Here is a 19021-nt window from a genome sequence, read left to right on the forward strand (position 1 = left end):
CACGAGACGGAAGCCCCTGAGTGCTCAACGGCTCCGAGAAGAAGAGCTTTTCCGCACAGGAATGTTGCTCCAAGCAAAGCCTGGTTTTCTATAAAACCCGCTATAAGTGAGCTACACCTACGCTATTTTTAATATAGTTTTTATTTAATTATATTAACGTTATTAAGAACATATAATAAGAAATTAGGCTATTATTATGGGTTATATAAGTATTATTTAATGGTTATATAATAGTAATAATAGCTAGATTATTAATTAGTTTCGGTGAATAATAGACTAAACTCTAGTGGTAATAATACTAGGTTTCGTCGAAGGAAATTATTTTTTTTCAAGAAGTGAAGCGCTGTCTGAGTTCGGAATCACCACCTTTTCAGGTGAGTGCATAGTTACTTTCAGCTTACACATAGATATGAAGTATTTTATATAAATTACGTGCTATGTGTGCATATTATCTGAATACTTGCTATATATGCTGGATGAACATTTTTATACATGTTTGCAATGATTTAAAATGTATATGTATTTTATATCTACGATAATGTTTGGGTAAACATGGGTAGATATAATAGATGGAATATGAGTTGAGAGGTGTTATAGACCACGAGGTTAGGGTGAGAGGTGGACGATGTGAGAAGCCTTTTTCCCAAATGATGGCCCCGTCATTCAGCAGAGTATGGATGACAACCACGGACTATTCTAGACAGTCCAGTGGAACACTAGCAGGCTCGCAACCTGTAGGTGTTGTGAACGACGTGTTCACTCGGTGTACTCTAAACCTTGGTGATCATGTAGACTTGATACCTAAACCCTGGTGATCATGCAGACTTGATGCCTAAACCTTGGTGATCATGCAGACTTGATGCCTAAACCCTGGCGACTATGCAGACTTAGTGCCCGTTGTGTAAACCGTGGCAATGATGGACTTTGTGCCGATTCCTTAGGATAATCCTTAGGAATGAATGAACGAGAAATAGCTGATTCTTAGGGTAGATCCTTAAGAGTAAAGAAGATAATGGGGATGGGTAATTAGGTTTAATTACTTGATTGTTTAAACATAATAATTATATTATTGTAGGTTGAAAACCCTATGTACTCACCAGGTTTCCCAACCTGACCCACTTAGTTTATTTATATCACATGTGTTGATACGAAGTCACTTTACACTGAGAGATTTAAAGAGATGTAGATCACTAGTGTAAATAAATGTAAGTTCTGTTTATGCTTATGTTTCTGTATTAACGATGACATCCCAAACGTTTTGAAATGAATAAAATACATTTCTTCGAAAATGTTTTAACAACGTATTTATCATGTTTTTCTGGGAACAAATTCCGCAACATTTCTATTAAAAGAAGTACTCTGATTTTTATAAAGCATAAACAAAATCGGTCTTTTCTGGCCGTGAAAATGGGGATGTCACACTGCCCGTTTCTGTAAGGCACCAACACGACCAATCACCCACGTTGTGACATCCCCATTTTTACGGCTAGAAAAGACCGATTTTGTTTATGCTTTATAAAAATCAGAGTATCTCTTTTAATAAAAATGTTGCAGAATTTGTTCCCAGAAAAACATGATAATCGCATTATCAAAGCATTTCTAAAGAAATATATTTTTATGCACTTTTAAAACATTTGGGATGTCATCGTTAATACAGAAACATAAGCATAAATAGAACTTACATTTATTTACACTAGTGATCTACATCTCTTTTAAGTCTCTCAGTGTAATGTGACTTCATCTCCACACATGTGATATAAATAAACTGAGTGGGTCAGGTTGGGAAACCTGGTGAGTACATAGGGTTTTCAACCCACAATAATATAACTATTATGTTTAATCATCAAAAATTTAAACAATCAACCCAATTACCCATCCCCATTATCTTCTTTATTCTTAAGGATCTACCCTAAGAATCAGCTATTCCTCGTTCATTTATTCCTAAGGAGTATCCTAAGGAATAGGTACGAATTCCATCTTTGTAAATGACACATCTATCAAGCACAACTGCTAGTTCTGTCACTAGGGCGCAGCTGCCAAAATTGTGACATTCTCTATGGGGTGCATATGTCAGAATAGTCCTTTAGGCGCATATGCCGGGGTTATGAGGTTCTCTATTAGGCGCTTCTGCCGGTAGAGTCCTTTAGGCGCATCTGCCGGGTTTTATTGACAATATCGTTTTCGAGAGTCCACTCGCAATACATATCAATGGGTTTTTAGAGTACACCGGTGAACACGTCGTTCACAACAATAGTCCGTGGTTGTCATCCATACTCTGCTGAATGACGGGGGCATCATTTGGGAAAAAGGCTTTTCACATCGTCCACCTCTCACCCTCACCTTACGGTCTATTTCACCTCTCAACTCATCATCTAAATCATATTTCATCTATTAAATCTACCATGTCTTACCCTAACATTTTTGTAGATATAAAAAAAATATACAGTTTAAATCATTTAAAATGTGTATAAAATTGTTCATCCAGCATAGACAACAAGTATTCAGATAATATGTACACATAATACGTAATTTATATAAAATACTTGATATCTATGTGTATGACGAAAGTAACTATGCACTCACCTGATAAGGTGATGACTTGGTACTTGGACAGCACTTCGTTACTGTTAAAACAATTTCCCTCGGACAAAACCTAGTATTATTACCACTAGAGTTTAGTCTAACGTTAACTGCAACTAATTAATAGTCTAGATATTATTACTATTATATAAGCGTTAAGAAACACTCTTATATAACTCATAATAATATCCCAAATACTCATTTTAATTTCCTAATAACGTTACTATATTAAAACATAAGCTATACAAAAGATAGGGTAGACATAGCTCACTTACAGCGGGTTTTTCGTAAAACCGGGCTTTGCTGGAGCAGCGTTTCCGAGCCGAAAGGCTCCTCCTCTCGGAGCTTCCCGGTGCTCCGGGACTTTCTTCTAACACCTTGGAAGTGCTAGGGATAAACGTTGAAGGTTTCGGAGTATTTGGGAGGAAAGAAGTGGAGAGTTGTGAAGAAAATGGGAGATTTTCGCCTCTATTTATAGGCTGCCAGCGCCGAGTACGCCGAGCGTACTCAAAAATAATGCTAAGCGTAATGGTTACGCTGAGCATACTCAAAATTACGTTGGGTGTAATGTGCCACGTGTCACCATCTGGTGGCTAGCCTTGGGGAGGAAGCAACGGCTGTGATCGCGCCACGTCACCAAAACTCGCACAACACCCTCCCGACTTAGAAAAATCATAACTTTCGAATACGAGCTCCATTTTTGACGTTCTTTATATCCACGCGAAGGCGGGAACGTAATCTACAACTTTCATTTGGACTTCGTCGGCTAATTTTCACTTTATTTTAAATTTTATATTTTTAACAGGCCGGGACAGGATTGGTCCGTTAAAAATTCATAACTTCTTTATCCGACATCCGTTTTCATTTGTCTTTTTATCGTTATGCTACAAATAATTAGATCTTCAATTCTCGTTTAGGTTGTGTCGGCTAAAACCCGCTCGGTCTATTATTCGAATTTCGGGTTGTACACTACTAATCCGAAACTTCGAAAAATCATAGCTTCCTCATACGAAGTCAGATTTGGGCATTCTTTTTTTGGACGCTCTCAGTTTAACGTATTCTACAAATTTCGTTTAGATCGCTAAGGCTAAATATCGCTCTACCGAAAATTCACTATTTATGCTTCCCGGTGTGGTGCCGGTTTCGTCGTGAAACTTCGACGAGTCATAACTTCTTCGTTATAACTCGGATTTCAGTGTTCTTTATATGTACGGAAACCTTGTAACATATACTACAACTTGGTTGAAATTATTTATTCTTAATAATCTTTTGTCGAAAAGTCATTTTTGACCCTTATTGCCTCTAAATTGACTAGCCCGAATCTGCGAGCGTTACAATTATCTCCCCCTTAGGATGATTACGTCTCGGAATCATCAACGAAACAAGGCTCGTATAATGACTCCATACGTCATCTCTTCATACTAGGTCTTAATTATAACTTCTATATTCCTTCAAGTCTATCTCTTAGACTTACTGACTGTAAGCAGTACTTGATCTTGCACCGGCTCTCCACCTTAGGTTAGACTCCAAATTATGACCTATCATCATGTGATGCACGTTTAGACTCAGGTCTCTTAGAGTTAAATTCTAAAACAGACTATGCCTTCCTTCATGGTCTAATGTGATATGATCACATTTTAGCATGCACCATTTCTAGCTACCAACTTCTTTAACAACAAGTGTGATACTTATATTGATCGCTTTGATTTCATTCGTTTGGTTTAAGTTGGACGCTACATCAAACTTGGTTCTGTGAACCACATAACCTACTCATCATGATCGGACTCAATGTGATATGACCACTAGGTTCGGGATAACAACACTTTTCTTAGTCATTACCGAAACAATGGTAATGGCATGCTTGAATAAAACAAAATCAATTACTAGCTTCTTGGTAACCTTGTGACTTTCCCTGATCCACGTGTGAGTCCTGTGCTTCCGGTAGTATAGGCCTCTACTACCATTCACACCCACTCATACCCGTCCCAAGTATTGTCCTACAGTTTTCCAAGTCATCATGCAAGAAAATCACATAGCAGTTTATCACGTCAAATAACAAAACGAAGGCTTTATTTTTATTTCTTGAAACTAGTACATAGGTGTTCAAGTTCACCCTATACTATGCCTCTAATAGGTTACACCATGTGGTACTATCTACATGACTACTTTATAACTCGATCTTTGGATGTCAAGCCTTCACTCCTGAATCCTTGCGTTGTCATCTGCTTCGTCAAGGATCATTTGAAATGCTCTCGCCTTTGGCTTTGGCGGCACATTTGGCTTTGTAGCCCCCTCTCTCTTTGGGCAGTCTTGCTTGAAGTTCCCTTCCTCGTTACATCCGTAACACACCCTTTTGTTGAATGTATACTCGTTAGCATAGTGCCCATGCTTCCCACACTTGAAACAAGTCACCTCCTCACCGTATTTTCCAGTGTGTTTCTTTTTGCACTTTTCGCACCATCTTTCTTCACTTCCTCCTCCTCTTTCGAACTTCTTCGAGAATTTTCTCTTCTCGTTGGACTTTGAAGATCCTTCAAATTTCCTTTTCTCTCCCACCTCCACTCTCTCCAGACCCTTCTCTCATATCTGGGTCTCCACATTTTTAGCAGCTCAAATGGCGGCTTTCAGAGTGGTATTTTGCTTGACCATTGGACCAAAGTCCGCTGGTAATCTGAGGGAAAACTTGTTAACCTTGGAGAGTTCAGTTGGGACGAGGTGAGGAACAAGCTTCATTTTCTCAGTAAAGCTTGCAGCGTATTCAGTAATGCTCATTCTTCCCTTCTTCAGATTATGGAATTCATTGTTGATCTCCAGAAGATCCTGCTCAGAGCAGTATTGCATCTTCAACTGCACCAGAAAATCCTCCGACAACATCTTGCTTGCTTCACCTTTGGGCATTGAATCAGCCAGTAGCTTCCACCAGCTTAGTACTCCAAATTTCAACAGAGGAACCGCGAGATCAGTCTTCTGCCTGTTGCTACACTCACAACTCTCAAACATTGTCTCCATCTCAGAGATCCAGTTCATGATTTCCACCGGCATTGGGCTTCTAGATAGACTCGGTGGTTTGGACGCCATGAAATCCTTGTATTTACATCTACATCCATCATTTCCTTCATCCTGGTGGTTTTGCCTAACTATCGGTGGGTTGGCTTGACCAACAGTCCCACTGTAGTTTCCCTCCTCAGTTTGCCCTTCGTTCAACTCGGGCTGTTCAATCTGTATGGTCGCGTCCTCTCGATTTTGCTGGAGCAAATGTCTGGTTTCCTCCATTTGGCGATCCAACATCGCCTGGATCATCTCTTGCACTCTGGCCATCATTATTGGCTCAGCAGCGGCCACCACAACCGATATTTGCTCAGTCACTGGGGGCTGATCTCGGTTCCCATTTGCATTCACGTTTCCGCTACGGGTCCTTGCCATCTTGATCTATACACCGAATAAGGTGAATATAGATCTTTATTTAGGATTGACGTTTAAATCATCCTTATCACCCCGAAACATTTATATGCTAGTTCTAATATCGTAGTTAAACGCTTAGAATCCTAAACACACAAGGTTTCCAGATCCGGTCGGCAATAGACCATAGATCCGGACAAATAACAACATATCAGGCACAAGCATTTAGCACATAAAAGCATTTTAGGCACAATCCCTAAAATAATCTAGTGCTCACACCTCACAATCATCTCTTAGCATTCTAAGTTTAAGTCTAGAAATAAATCCATATTCCTAGTTCGCTTAAACTAATGCTCTGATACCAACTGTGACATCCCCATTTTTACGGCCAGAAAAGACCGATTTTGTTTATGCTTTATAAAAATCAGAGTATCTCTTTTAATAAAAATGTTGTGGAATTTGTTCCCAGAAAAACATGATAATCGCGTTATCAAAGAATTTCTAAAGAAATATATTTTTATTCACTTTTAAAACATTTGAGATGTCATCATCAATACATAAACATATGCATAAACAGAACTTACATTTATTTACACTAGTGATCTACATCTCTTTTAAGTCGCTCAGTGTAATGTGACTTCATCTCAACACCCGTGATATAAATAAACTGAGTGGGTCATGTTGGGAAACCTGGTGAGTACATAGGGTTTTCAACCCACAACAATATAATTACTATGTTTAATCATCAAACAATTAAACAATCAAGCCAATTACTCATCCCCATTATCTTTTTTACCCTAAGAATCAGCTATTCTTGTTCATTTATTCCTAAGGAGTATCCTAAGGAATAGGTACGAATTCCATCGTTGTAAATGACACATCTATCAAGCACAACTGCTAGTTCTGTCACTAGGGCGCAACTGCCAAAATTATTACATTCTCTATGGGGCGCATCTGTCAAAATATTCCTTTAGGCGCATGTGTCGGGGTTATGAGGTTCTCTATTAGGCGCTTCTGTCGGTAGAGTCCTTTAGGCGCATCTGTCGGGTTTGATTGACAGTATCATTTTCGAGAGTCCACTCGCAATACATATCAATGGATTTTTAGAGTACACTAGTGAACACGTCGTTCACAACAACTACAGGTTGTGAGCCTGCTAGTGTTCCACTGGACTGTCTAGAATAGTCCGTGGTTGTCATCCATACTCTGCTGAATGACGGGGGCATCCTTTGGGAAAAAGGCTTTTCACATCGTCCACCTCTCACCCTTACCTTACGGTCTATTTCACCTCTCAAGTCATCATCCAAATCATATTTCATCTATTAAATCTACCCATGTCTTACCCCAACATTTTCGTAGATATAAAATACATATACAGTTTAAATCATTTAAAATGTGTATAAAATTGTTCATCCAGCATAGACAACAAGTATTCAGATAATATGTACACATAATACGTAATTTATATAAAATACTTGATTTCTATGTGTAAGATGAAAGTAACTATGCACTCACCTGATAAGGTGACGACTTGGTACTTGGACAGCACTTCGTTACTATTAAAACAATTTCCCTCGGACAAAACCTAGTATCATTACTACTAGAGTTTAGTCTAACGTTAACCGCGACTAATTAATAGTCTAGATATTATTACTATTATATAAGCGTTAATAAACACTCTTATATAACTCATAATAATATCCCAAATACTCATTTTAATTTCCTAATAACATTACTATATTAAAACATAAGCTATACAAAAGTTAGGGTAGGCATAGCTCACTTACAGCAGGTTTTTTCGCAAAACTGGACTTTGCTGGAGCAGCGTTTCCGAGCCGAAAGGCTCCTCCTCTCGGAGCTTCCCGGTGCTCTGGGACATGCTTCTAACACCTTAGAGGTGCTAGGGTTAAACCTTTAAGGTTTGGGGTTATTTGGGAGGAAAGAAGTGGAGAGTTGTGAAGAAAATGGGAGATTTTCGCCTCTATTTATTGGCTGCCAACGCCGAGTACGCCGGGCGTACTAAAAAAATACGATAAGCGAAATGGTTATGCTGAGTGTACTCAAAATTATGTTGGGCGTAATGTGCCACGTGTCACCATCTGGTGGCTAGCCTTGGGGAGGAAGCAACGGTTGTGATCGCGCCACATCATCCAAACTCGCACAACACCCTCCCGACTTAGAAAAATCATAACTTTCGAATACGAGCTCCATTTTCAACGTTATTTATATCCACGCGAAGGCGAGAACGTACTCTACAACTTTCGTTTAGACTCCATCGGCTAATTTTGAATTTATTTTAAATTTTATATTTTTAACAGGCCGGTACAGGATTGGACCATTAAAAATTCATAACTTCTTCATCCGACGTCCGTTTTCGTTTGTCTTTTTATCGTTATGCTAAAAATAATTAGATCTTCAATTCTCTTTTAGGTTGTGTCGGCTAAAAACTGCTTGGTCTATTATTCGAATTTCGGGTTGTACACTGCTTATCCGAAACTTCGAAAAATCATAACTTCCTCATACAAAGTCAGATTTCGACGTTCTTTTTATGGACACTCTCAATTTAACGTATTATACAACTTTCATTTAGATCACTAAGGCTAAATCTCGTTCTACCGTAAATTCACTATTTACGCTTCCCGGTGTCGTGCCTGTTCCGTCGCGAAACTTCGACGGGTCATAACTTCTTTGTTATAACTCGGATTTAGGCGTTCTTTATATGTACGGAAACCTTGTAACATATACTACAACTTGGTTGAGATTATTTATTTTTAATAATCTTTTGTCGAAAAGTCATTTTCGACCCTTATTGCCTCTAAATTGACTAGCCCGAATCTGCGGGCTTTACACAAGTCCCTGGAGTCGGGGTGGGCCAGACATGTTATGGATGTGGTGAGGCTGGACACTACAAGAGAGACTGCCCTAAGGCAAGGAATGCTGGCGGCATGGGAAGAGTGCTGGCGATAGGGTAGAATGAAGCAATAGTTGATCCCACAGTGGTTACGTGTACGTTTCTCCTCAATAACGCTTATGCATGCATACTCTTTGATTGTGGTGCGGAAAGGAGTTTCATGAGTCATAAATTCAATCATATACTAAAACAGAACCCTAAATCACTCGATAAGATATTCACAGTAGAAATGGAAAATGGTAGAATAGAAAGCACAAATGATATGTACATAGGTTGCACACTAACTCTAAATGAACATTCATTTCAAATCAATTTAATGCAGATCACTATAAAGAGCTTTGGTGTCATCATCGGTATGGATTGGTTAAGCCGACACCATGCTGATATTCTTTGTCATGAAAGGGCCATTCGCCTAAACCTGCCAAGCAGCGAAACTCTTGTCATTTATGGTGACAAACGCGGTACCAATTTACAAATCATCTCTTGCGTCAAAGCCCGAAAATACCTACGTAAGGAGTACCATGCCTTCTTATCCCACGTGGTAGATAAGGAAAAAGAAACGAAGGGCATCAAAGACATTCCAGAGGTCTACAATTTTCCTGATGTCTTCCCCGAAGATCTTCCTGGAGTCCCACGAGAACGACAAGTCAAGTTCAGAATCGATTTAATTCCCAGAGCTACCCCAGTAGCTAAGTCGCCATATCGTCTAGCGCCAGCTGAGACACAAGAATTATCCAGCCAATTAAACGAACTGCTCAACTAAGGATTCATCAGGCCAAGCTTCTCACCTTAGGGAGAACCAGTCCTGTTCGTTAAGAAACAGGATGGATCTTTCCGCATGTGCATCGATTACCAGGAACTCAACAATCTCACTATCAAGAACCGATATCCCTTACCACGCATCGACGACTTGTTCGACTAACTCCAAGGAGCGAGTTATTTCTCGAAGATCGATTTGAGATTTGGGTATCATTAGTTGCGAGTCTCGAAAGGAGATGTTCCCAAAACAGCCTTTCGAACTCGTTATGGTCACTACGAGTTTGTAGTGATGCCCTTTGGATTAGCGAATGCACCGGCAGTGTTCATGGACTTAATGAATCAAGTGTGTCGTTCATACCTGGACAAATTTGTGATCATGTTCATAGACGATATACTCATCTATTCAAAGAGTAAAGAGGAACATGGTCAACACCTCCGACAAATCTTGGAAACTCTAAGAAACGAAAAGCTATACGCAAAATTCTCAAAGTACGAATTTTGGATTCAGAAAGTAGATCTCCTAGGTCACATGGTTAGCAAAGACGGGATACACGTAGAGCCCTCCAAAATCAAGGCAATCGAGAACTGGTCAGCTCCCAAAACCCCAATGGAAATCCGACAATTCTTGGGCCTTGCTGGCTACTATCGAAGGTTTATACAAAATTTCTCGAAGATTGTGAAACCACTTACCACCCTGACCCAAAAGGGTGTTACTTTCAATTGGGAAGAAAGACAAGATGCAACATTCTAAACACTGAAGCAAGCTCTATGTAGCGCACCTATATTGTCCTTACCAGAAGGAACATAAGACTTCGTGGTCTACTGTGATGCATCTAATCAAGGTATGGGATGTGTTATAATGCAATGAGGAAAGGTCATTGCCTACGCCTCAAGACAACTCAAGAAGCACGAGGTCAACTACACTACACACGATCTTGAACTAGGAGCAGTCTTTTTCGCGCTAAAGATCTAGAGACACTATCTCTATGGCACGAAATGCACGATTTTCACCGATCACAAGAGCTTTCAGCACATTCTCAATCAAAAAGAACTCAACATGAGGCAAAGAGGATGGGTTGAACTGTTGAATGAATATGAATGCGAGACTCGTTATCACCCAGGAAAAGCGAATGTAGTAGCTGATGCTCTTAGTAGAAAGGAATACTCAGACCACCGAGTGAAAGCCTTAACCATGACGATCCATTCACACATGTCCACACAAATCAAGGAAGCTCAGAGGGAAGCCTTGAGAATAGAGAACGTGGCATGTGAAGCCTTAAGGGAAATGGATAAGAATATTGAAGTCAAGGGGTGACGGAGTTCGTTACTTCGTGGATCGGATCTGGACACCGAAGTTTGGGGGATTCAGAGAGGTGGTCATGAATGAGGCTCATAAGACTCGATACTCCGTTCACCCAAGTTCGGACAAGATGTATCTGGACCTCAAGAAACTGTATTGGTGGCCGAACATGAAAGCAGATATTGCTACCTATGTGGGCAAGTGTCTGAATTGCGCCAAAGTCAAGGTAGAGTACCAAAAGCCATCAAGATTGCTACAAGAACCCGGAATACCCCAGTGGAAGTGAGAACGGATAACCATGGACTTCATAACCAAATTACCCAAGATAGCAGGCGGGCTAGACACCATCTTGGTAATCGTAGATAGGTTAACAAAATCCGCACACTTCCTACCCATAAAGGAAACCAACAAGATGGAGAAGCTAGCTCGAACATACATCAGAGAAATTGTACGACTACACGGTGTACCAATATCCATTATCTCCGACAGAGATAGTAGGTTCACCTCACGATTTTGGCAGTCGCTACAAAAATCTCTTGGAACGAAACTAGACATGAGTACCGCTTACCATCCACAAACCGACGGTCAAAGTGAGAGGACCATACAAACCTTGGAAGATATGCTAAGAGCTTGTGTAATTGATTTTGGTAAAGCGTGGGATACCCATTTACCACTAGTCAAATTTTCATACAACAATAGTTATCACTCCAGCATTAAAGTTGCTCCATTTGAAGCCCTCAACGGCCGGAAGTACAGATCACCACTGTGCTGGGTTGAAGTAGGTGACACACAACTAGCCAAGGGACAAGTACCCGACAGCACACTCACTGGCCCGAAAATCATAAGAAAAACAACCGAAAAGATTGAATAAATTCGGGAACGACTAAAAGATTCAAGAGACAGAGAAAAGAGTTATGCAGACAAAAGACAAAAGCCCTTAGACTTTCAGGTTGGGGACCGGGTGCTATTAAAGGTCTCACCCTAGAAGGGGTTAATACGTTTCAGAAAACGTGGGAAACTAAACCCAAGGTATATCGGACCATTCGAGATCCTTGCAAGGGTCGGTCCGGTAGCATACAAACTTCGACTACCGCAGGAACTCACTAACGTACATCCTACCTTTCATGTGTCAAACTTGAAGAAATGTTTGTCCGATGAGACCCTCATCATCCCTTTAGACGAAATCGAAATCAACGAGAGTCTCCACTTTATAGAAGAACCAATTGAAATCATGGATAGGGAAATCAAAAGAACAAAACAAAGTCGCATACCCATCGTGAAGATCCGCTGAAATTTAAAGCGATGACCTGAATACACCTGGGAGCGCGAATATCAGATGAAACACAAGTACCCACATCTTTTTCCCTAATCCACAAGTGTTTTTCTTACATTAAATTTCGGGATGAAATTCCCTCTAACGGGGGGATGATGTGACAACCCGATATTTCGACTCTATGTAATGACATAAAAAGTCAAGTATTGTAACCACTTTTGAAAATAATGAAATTAACTTTGAAAATAAAATGTACCAAAGTCTTTATTTGTTTACCTACTATGTTGGATATCCTTAAACCATGAGCGTACATAAGAAGAACGCCCAAATCTGACCTCGTATGAGGAAGTTATAAATTTCCGAAGTTCGATATAGCGGTAGACAGCTAAAAACTCAAAACAGAGATCGAGCAACTTTTGGCCGGAACAACCTAAATGAGAATCGAAGGTCTCAACAATGTTATTACAATGGTAAAAAGTCTGGTAAAAACAGATATCGGATGAAGAAGTTATGGATTTTTAACGAACTTTTCCTGCACCGACTCGTTAAAAATAAATAATAAAAATAATTTCAAAATTTGCCGACGGAGTCTACACCAAAGTTGTAGAGCGTAGTCTCACCTACGAGTGGATATAAAGAACATCGAAAACGGAGTTCGTATGAAAAAGATATGAGTTTTAGAAGTTTACCAAATAATTAAAATATAAATTTAATTCAAAATCTGGTATTATCCGAAGGAGGAGTCCCCGGGCCGATCCGAGTTACGCCCAACGTACCCGCGTATGCCCAGTGTACTCAAGTGATAGGCCTCGGAGCATCCACATCGCCCCTCTGCGCCTCTATATCCCGTCCCATCCGAGCTCCGGCAGCCAAGGATGCGGTCATGCATGACGTACAGTGTACCCCAGTACACCCAGCGTACCGAGGCGGTTCCGCCTCCTATAAAAGGGATGCGAGGGTTCTGGGTAAGATTGCTCAATTCCTCTCCTTCTCTTGCGTTTTTACCCCATTTTGCGTGCAAGTAATATCCTGAAGCCCCGGTTTCCATACCCAAGCCCTGAAGGAAGTTTACACTCTCGAGATTCCCGAGAATCCCGAGAAAATCTGCTTTCTTGAGTCAAAGTTCTGCTCAGTTTTCGTCTCACCTTCTCCAAGCTATCAAGTGAGTTCATACCCCTATAAACTAAACTTTCAAATGTTTTACCAATGTTTTTTATATACTTTTAGGGGGGAATACAAGTAAACGCACGGTTATTATTGTGTGTAACCTAAAGATTCACTATATACTCTTTTTATCAAGTAAATCATATGTGATTCATAACTACTACATGAGAACTTTCGTATGCGATATATATTCTCAATAACATCTTGTCTTTTGGAAATAAAACAAGTTTATATATATATATATATATATATATATATATATATATATATATATATATATATATATATATATATTAATTACCTTATAAAGCATTTTTGGTCAAATGTTGAATTTTAAGTCGTACAAACATACAATGCATTTGTACAATCAATTTATGCATTACAAAAAGAGTAGATTACATATGGTCAACAGTTGAAAAGGTCAAATATCTTATCCCCTATTCTTAGGCTATTTTGACTCGGTTCATTCCTTATATCCGTATTTCCTCAAATCTCGCAATTTCTGTTCACAAATATTGGATATATATCACTGACGTTTCCATTTCTAGGGTTTAATTAATCTTTCAGCATTCAACCACCATGGTCACACCCGTCGCTTGGCATGGGTAAACGGCTAGTGTGTATATATATATATATATATATATATATATATATATATATATACGAATCAAGCACTTTATTTATACCTTAAGTATATGTGATCACTTATGTCCCTATGACTATTATACTTTACATAACAAGTGAGCATTACATTAGGGTTTACTATACGAACGAAACACACACTTTGAAAAACTATAATAGGTATAGTTTACGAGAAAATCATGAAAATTTACATACTAGAAACACTATATCAAGGAGATATTTTCATACACAAGAACAAATGGACATTTTCATATGTAAATCTGTTTTATACTAAGTTTTGTGAGACATTTCACGTACTTTCGAGTATGCATTTTAAGTCCTGTATTATATACCAAAATCCCTTGTAGGGAGAGCGTGATACTTGTGTATAGATCTATACGGGATTGACAATCCCACACCTAAGCTGTTAGCTACAGCTAGGCCGGCAAGCCTGGGGTGACAAACGTCATAACTTTCCAACGCCTGAAGAACGTTGATAGAGGCATCCTGGTCAAATAGCATGGTTATAAGACTCACATGGAGTATTAAAAACATATTGATTTATGGGGTTTTTGCAAATGCCTTAGCAATTTATACATAAACCTAATATTCTAGGCATAAAAAGCACTATTGCATTACAAGTTTTCGAACAATTAAACTACCATATACTATAGTAGAAAATATGGGATTTTCTAGGAACATTCAAACATGTACAAACCATTTTCATTCTATTTCATACAAATATTGTTACTAAATACTTATGAACTCCCCAGCTTAAATGCTGATCTACTCTTTCAAAACTACTTGTATTTCTCAGGAATTCAGTAAAAGAGGTAAACAAATAGCTTTTGAAGAAAGGATGCTATGGCGTCAGTTTATGTCACACCCCAAAACCGAAGGCGGAAATGTTCCGTGGCGGAGGTGACTTCATGTGAATATCATAACCAATGTACATAGTAAGCGAAGTAAAACACAAAACATTACATTACATAGATTTCATTACATCATTTGAAAAGTAAAGTGATACAAGTTTCATAAATACATAAGTTTAAACAAAAGAAAGACGTGACTTCCATTCGCTCCGTCTTTTGCAAAAGGACGCGGGGTACCTGTCTAAGTAGAACCTGAGAATACAAGCATTTTAAAAATCAGCATAAAGCTGGTGAGTTCATAAGCGATTTGTTTTTATGAAAATGTACAAGATTTATTTTGGTTTCTGAAAATGTTACGACCCAAGAAAATCCCATATTTTCTTACAAGTAAAGTTTAGTTGTTCTGTTATGTTACACTGTTCTGGTTACGAATTGTGATTACCCCAGGAAAATCCTATATTTTCCTAATGTGAAAGATGTGTACTGAAAACCTGATTAACCTTGTGAAGTGTGTGTTAGTTTACATACCCAAAAATGTAATGTAAAAGATGTATACTGAAAACCTGATTATCATAGTAAACTAATTCTTATGGTTATTAATTTACTATATCCATTATTACTAAAAAGTAAATCTCTGTTATCCAAATTGCGAGTTCTATAACCATACTACAGACTAGATATGACTCGAGATGTGGCCAATATCTTTATGACTTTTTTCACCCTTGAACCTTTCGGTTCGGCTGTAGCTACCAGCCAGGTGCGGGATAGTCAATCCCGTATCGATCTATACACTCGAGTCACGCTCTCTATGTAAGAGATTCTGGTTACAGTGGTGGTCCTCCACTCGCGCATCTCTGTGGAGTGTTCTCTGAGGACGTGTCTCCAATTTATAGGAATAACAAATCTACAAGTAATAATGCGGAGAGTCCTGTTTAAGTTCTACCCTACAAAGACGATCCTCCACTCGCGTATCTCTGTGGAGTTTTACCGAGGACAAAACGATATACTAAGTTTCTTGTTCAAAGTTCAAAGATTATGTTTTTAACTATTTATAATGTGGAAACCATTTGTGAAAATATAAAGTACAACAATTTATAACGTTTTTCACAAATACTATGATAATATGATCTGCAAGTTCAAACGGTTATCTGTTATGATTGTCAGTGTTAAAAACATGTGTAATATGAAACACAATACTTATAAAACAAGTTTTGAGTACAAGTATTACTTGTACTTTTCTTGTATTCCCCCCCCCCCCCTTAAAATAGTGAAAAACATTGAAAAAGGGTAGGGGTATGAACTCACCGGACGAGGAAATGTGTCGACTGGGAGAGAGATTAGAAAGAGAGTGAAAAGGCTTCAAATGAGTGATTTTTGGATCAAATTCTTAGATTGAGGAGAGAGATTAGAGAGAGAGTTAAAAGGCTTCAAATGAGTCTTAATTCACATTAAATATGGTTTGGATTTGATACATGGTGGAATTCTACCCGATATTGATGTTAACCGAGGCTTTTGGTCGCACCCGATTAAGTTGTCGTCACACGATATGGTCGAAACTAAAATTTTTCTAATTACTAGTTTGGGACGTTTTCACATGTTTCTAACATGTTTGGATACTTACAAGTTCAAAATAAAAGTCTTAACTTAATTGACCTAATCCAAAAACGAAATCGGAACAATTCGCTTTAGACGAGTTTTACGGACGAAACGGGTTTCGGCGATGGAACAACTTCGGGTTGTCACATTATCCCCCCGTTAGAGGGAATTTCGTCCCGAAATTCAAAGATTAAGATACAAGTTATGGAAAAGGATGTGGATGTGTCTGCTGTATCGGGTGTTCGCGCTCCCAAGTGAATTCAGGTTCTCGCTTGGAATTCCAGCGAACCTTCACTAACGGGATATGGATTTGTTTCTTACATTTGATCTCTCGGTCTAGGGTCTCGATTTGTTCAAGAGGGATTACTAAGGTTTCATTGGACAGACACTTCTTACAGATTTGGGATGTGGAAGACAGGATGGATGTTTCTAGGTTCTGAAGGTACTCGGAGTTCGAAGGCTACGGGTTTGATCCTAATGAGGATCTCGAAGGGTCTAATGTACCACGAGTTAAGCTTTCCGTGCTTTGCATAGTGTGTCATGTCTTTCCAGGGCGAGACCATTAACAGGACACGATCTCCAACCTGGAATTCCAGTGGTTTCCATTAATATCATGTCTCTCATTCTTCAGTGCAGGGACTACTGCTCCAAATTCCAAGTCGTAAGTTGTATAATCAACTTTGTGTGCCTTTTGTTTGTCTCAAAGCGTGAACGATAACTTTTTCTTCTTGCCTAAGCACAAGATCTAAACTCTGATTGGACGTACTGCAAAGGATAATGAAGTCCTTTGTTTCTTCTGGTAGGGACAGGTTAGGTGTGATGTATAAGTCTTACTTCAATGCTTGGAATGATGTATCTCACCCTTTTACTCAAATAAAAAGGGTGATTCTGGAAGAATTTTCTAAATGGGTCTGCAATACTAGCCGGCGAAACCCAAGAATTAACAGGTTTTCTATGGGTGTCTTCGGTGTTGACCAATTCTCTATTGCTTCGACCTTATGAGGATCCACGCATATGTCTTCATCGCTCACTACATGACCAAGGGAGAATGGTTTGACCGAAGGATATCAATACGAACTCTTAGTGATCCTATCGAGTCCTGAATATTATCTTGGAAACATTATCCTCGTGAACTCGTAGCTGATGATGTCTTGATCTAAGGTCCATCTTCAAGGAGTATCTAGCTCCCTGAATTTTATCGAAGAAGTCATCTAATTAAGGAAAGAGGATATCGGTTTTGACGGTCAACTCATTAGGTCGACTGGATAACTCCTGCATTTCTGCTAGGGCAAAATGGTACGGAGATTTGGCTACGGGGGTAGTATCCAAGGATTAAGTCGATACGAGACTCGACTTAATGTTTGGAAGGAATTCTCGGGAGCTCTTCGGGAAGATATCAGGAATACTACAGTTTTCAGGGACGCTCTAGAGGTCTTTAACTTCTTGTTTCTCGCTGATTTCATGGACTAGGAATACCTGACACTCCTTTTGCAGAGGCTTTCGAGCTTTGATACAGGGAATGATGCAGAGATTTGAGCTAATCTTGACACCATATATCATGAGGATCCGGTCAGAGGGAAAAATTGAGACGAATAACTTTTTCATAACAAAGTGTATCAGTATGATCAGGACTCAACTGATACATGCCAAAGATAACATCAAAGCTCTTTATTGAAACTGACATCAGGTCAATGAGGAAAGAATGATTACTCGAGGTAAGGATACAGTTTAGAGATAAGTTGTTAGTGTACTCATTCTCACTGGTAACCATCTTGACGGTAAATGTTTCGGTTATTAGACGAGGGCTATGTTTACGAAGATATTTGAATGAATGACTAATAAAACTTTCTTGACACTAGATTCGAAAAGGATGCGAGCATAAGAATTGTCGAGAAGAAATGTACCCACAACGATGGTGGGATCAGCGGCTGCCTCCTCTTGCTTCACAGCTAAAACCATCTCGGTGTTGTTGATGTTGTTGGTGGTTGTTGCTTTTTGGGCAGTTTCGCTTGAAATGCCCGATTTCTCCACAACCATAGCAGGCCTGTCCAGTACTCGATCCAGAAGCTTGATTGATTAGATGAACTGGTGTTCTGCAGGTTCGAGCGGAGTGGCCCTTTTTGCTAAATCTTTTGCAGATCAACTCACGACATGGTCCAGGGATACGATGGTGATAATTGCACTTGTTGCACCAAGGGTGATTTCCAGCATACCCAGTGATAGGTGCTTGAGCTGTAGGCGCAACAACTGGAATAGTGGTAGCTTGAACTGACATAGTTTCACGCCTCTTGGAGGGTCCTTGGGAACTCTGACCCTTTCGCTTTTTCCAAATAACCTTCTTACTCTTATTACGCTCGTTCTAATGCTCTCGAATATTTTCATGGTTTTGGGGGTTGGTGTTACTTCTTGGTCCACCGAACCTGTCAGGGTACAAATATACCACTGCGGCAGAAACAGCCAACTGGATCATCATTGGGTCGAATCGAGAAGGAGGTGGCGGTGGAGGGCTGTTGTTACTTGAACTGGATCCTTTCTTCGAAGACATT

Source organism: Lactuca saligna, chromosome 1 (genome assembly GCF_052625555.1).
Source record: "Lactuca saligna cultivar CGN05327 chromosome 1, ASM5262555v1, whole genome shotgun sequence".
In the NCBI taxonomy this organism is placed as follows: Eukaryota; Viridiplantae; Streptophyta; class Magnoliopsida; order Asterales; family Asteraceae; genus Lactuca; species Lactuca saligna.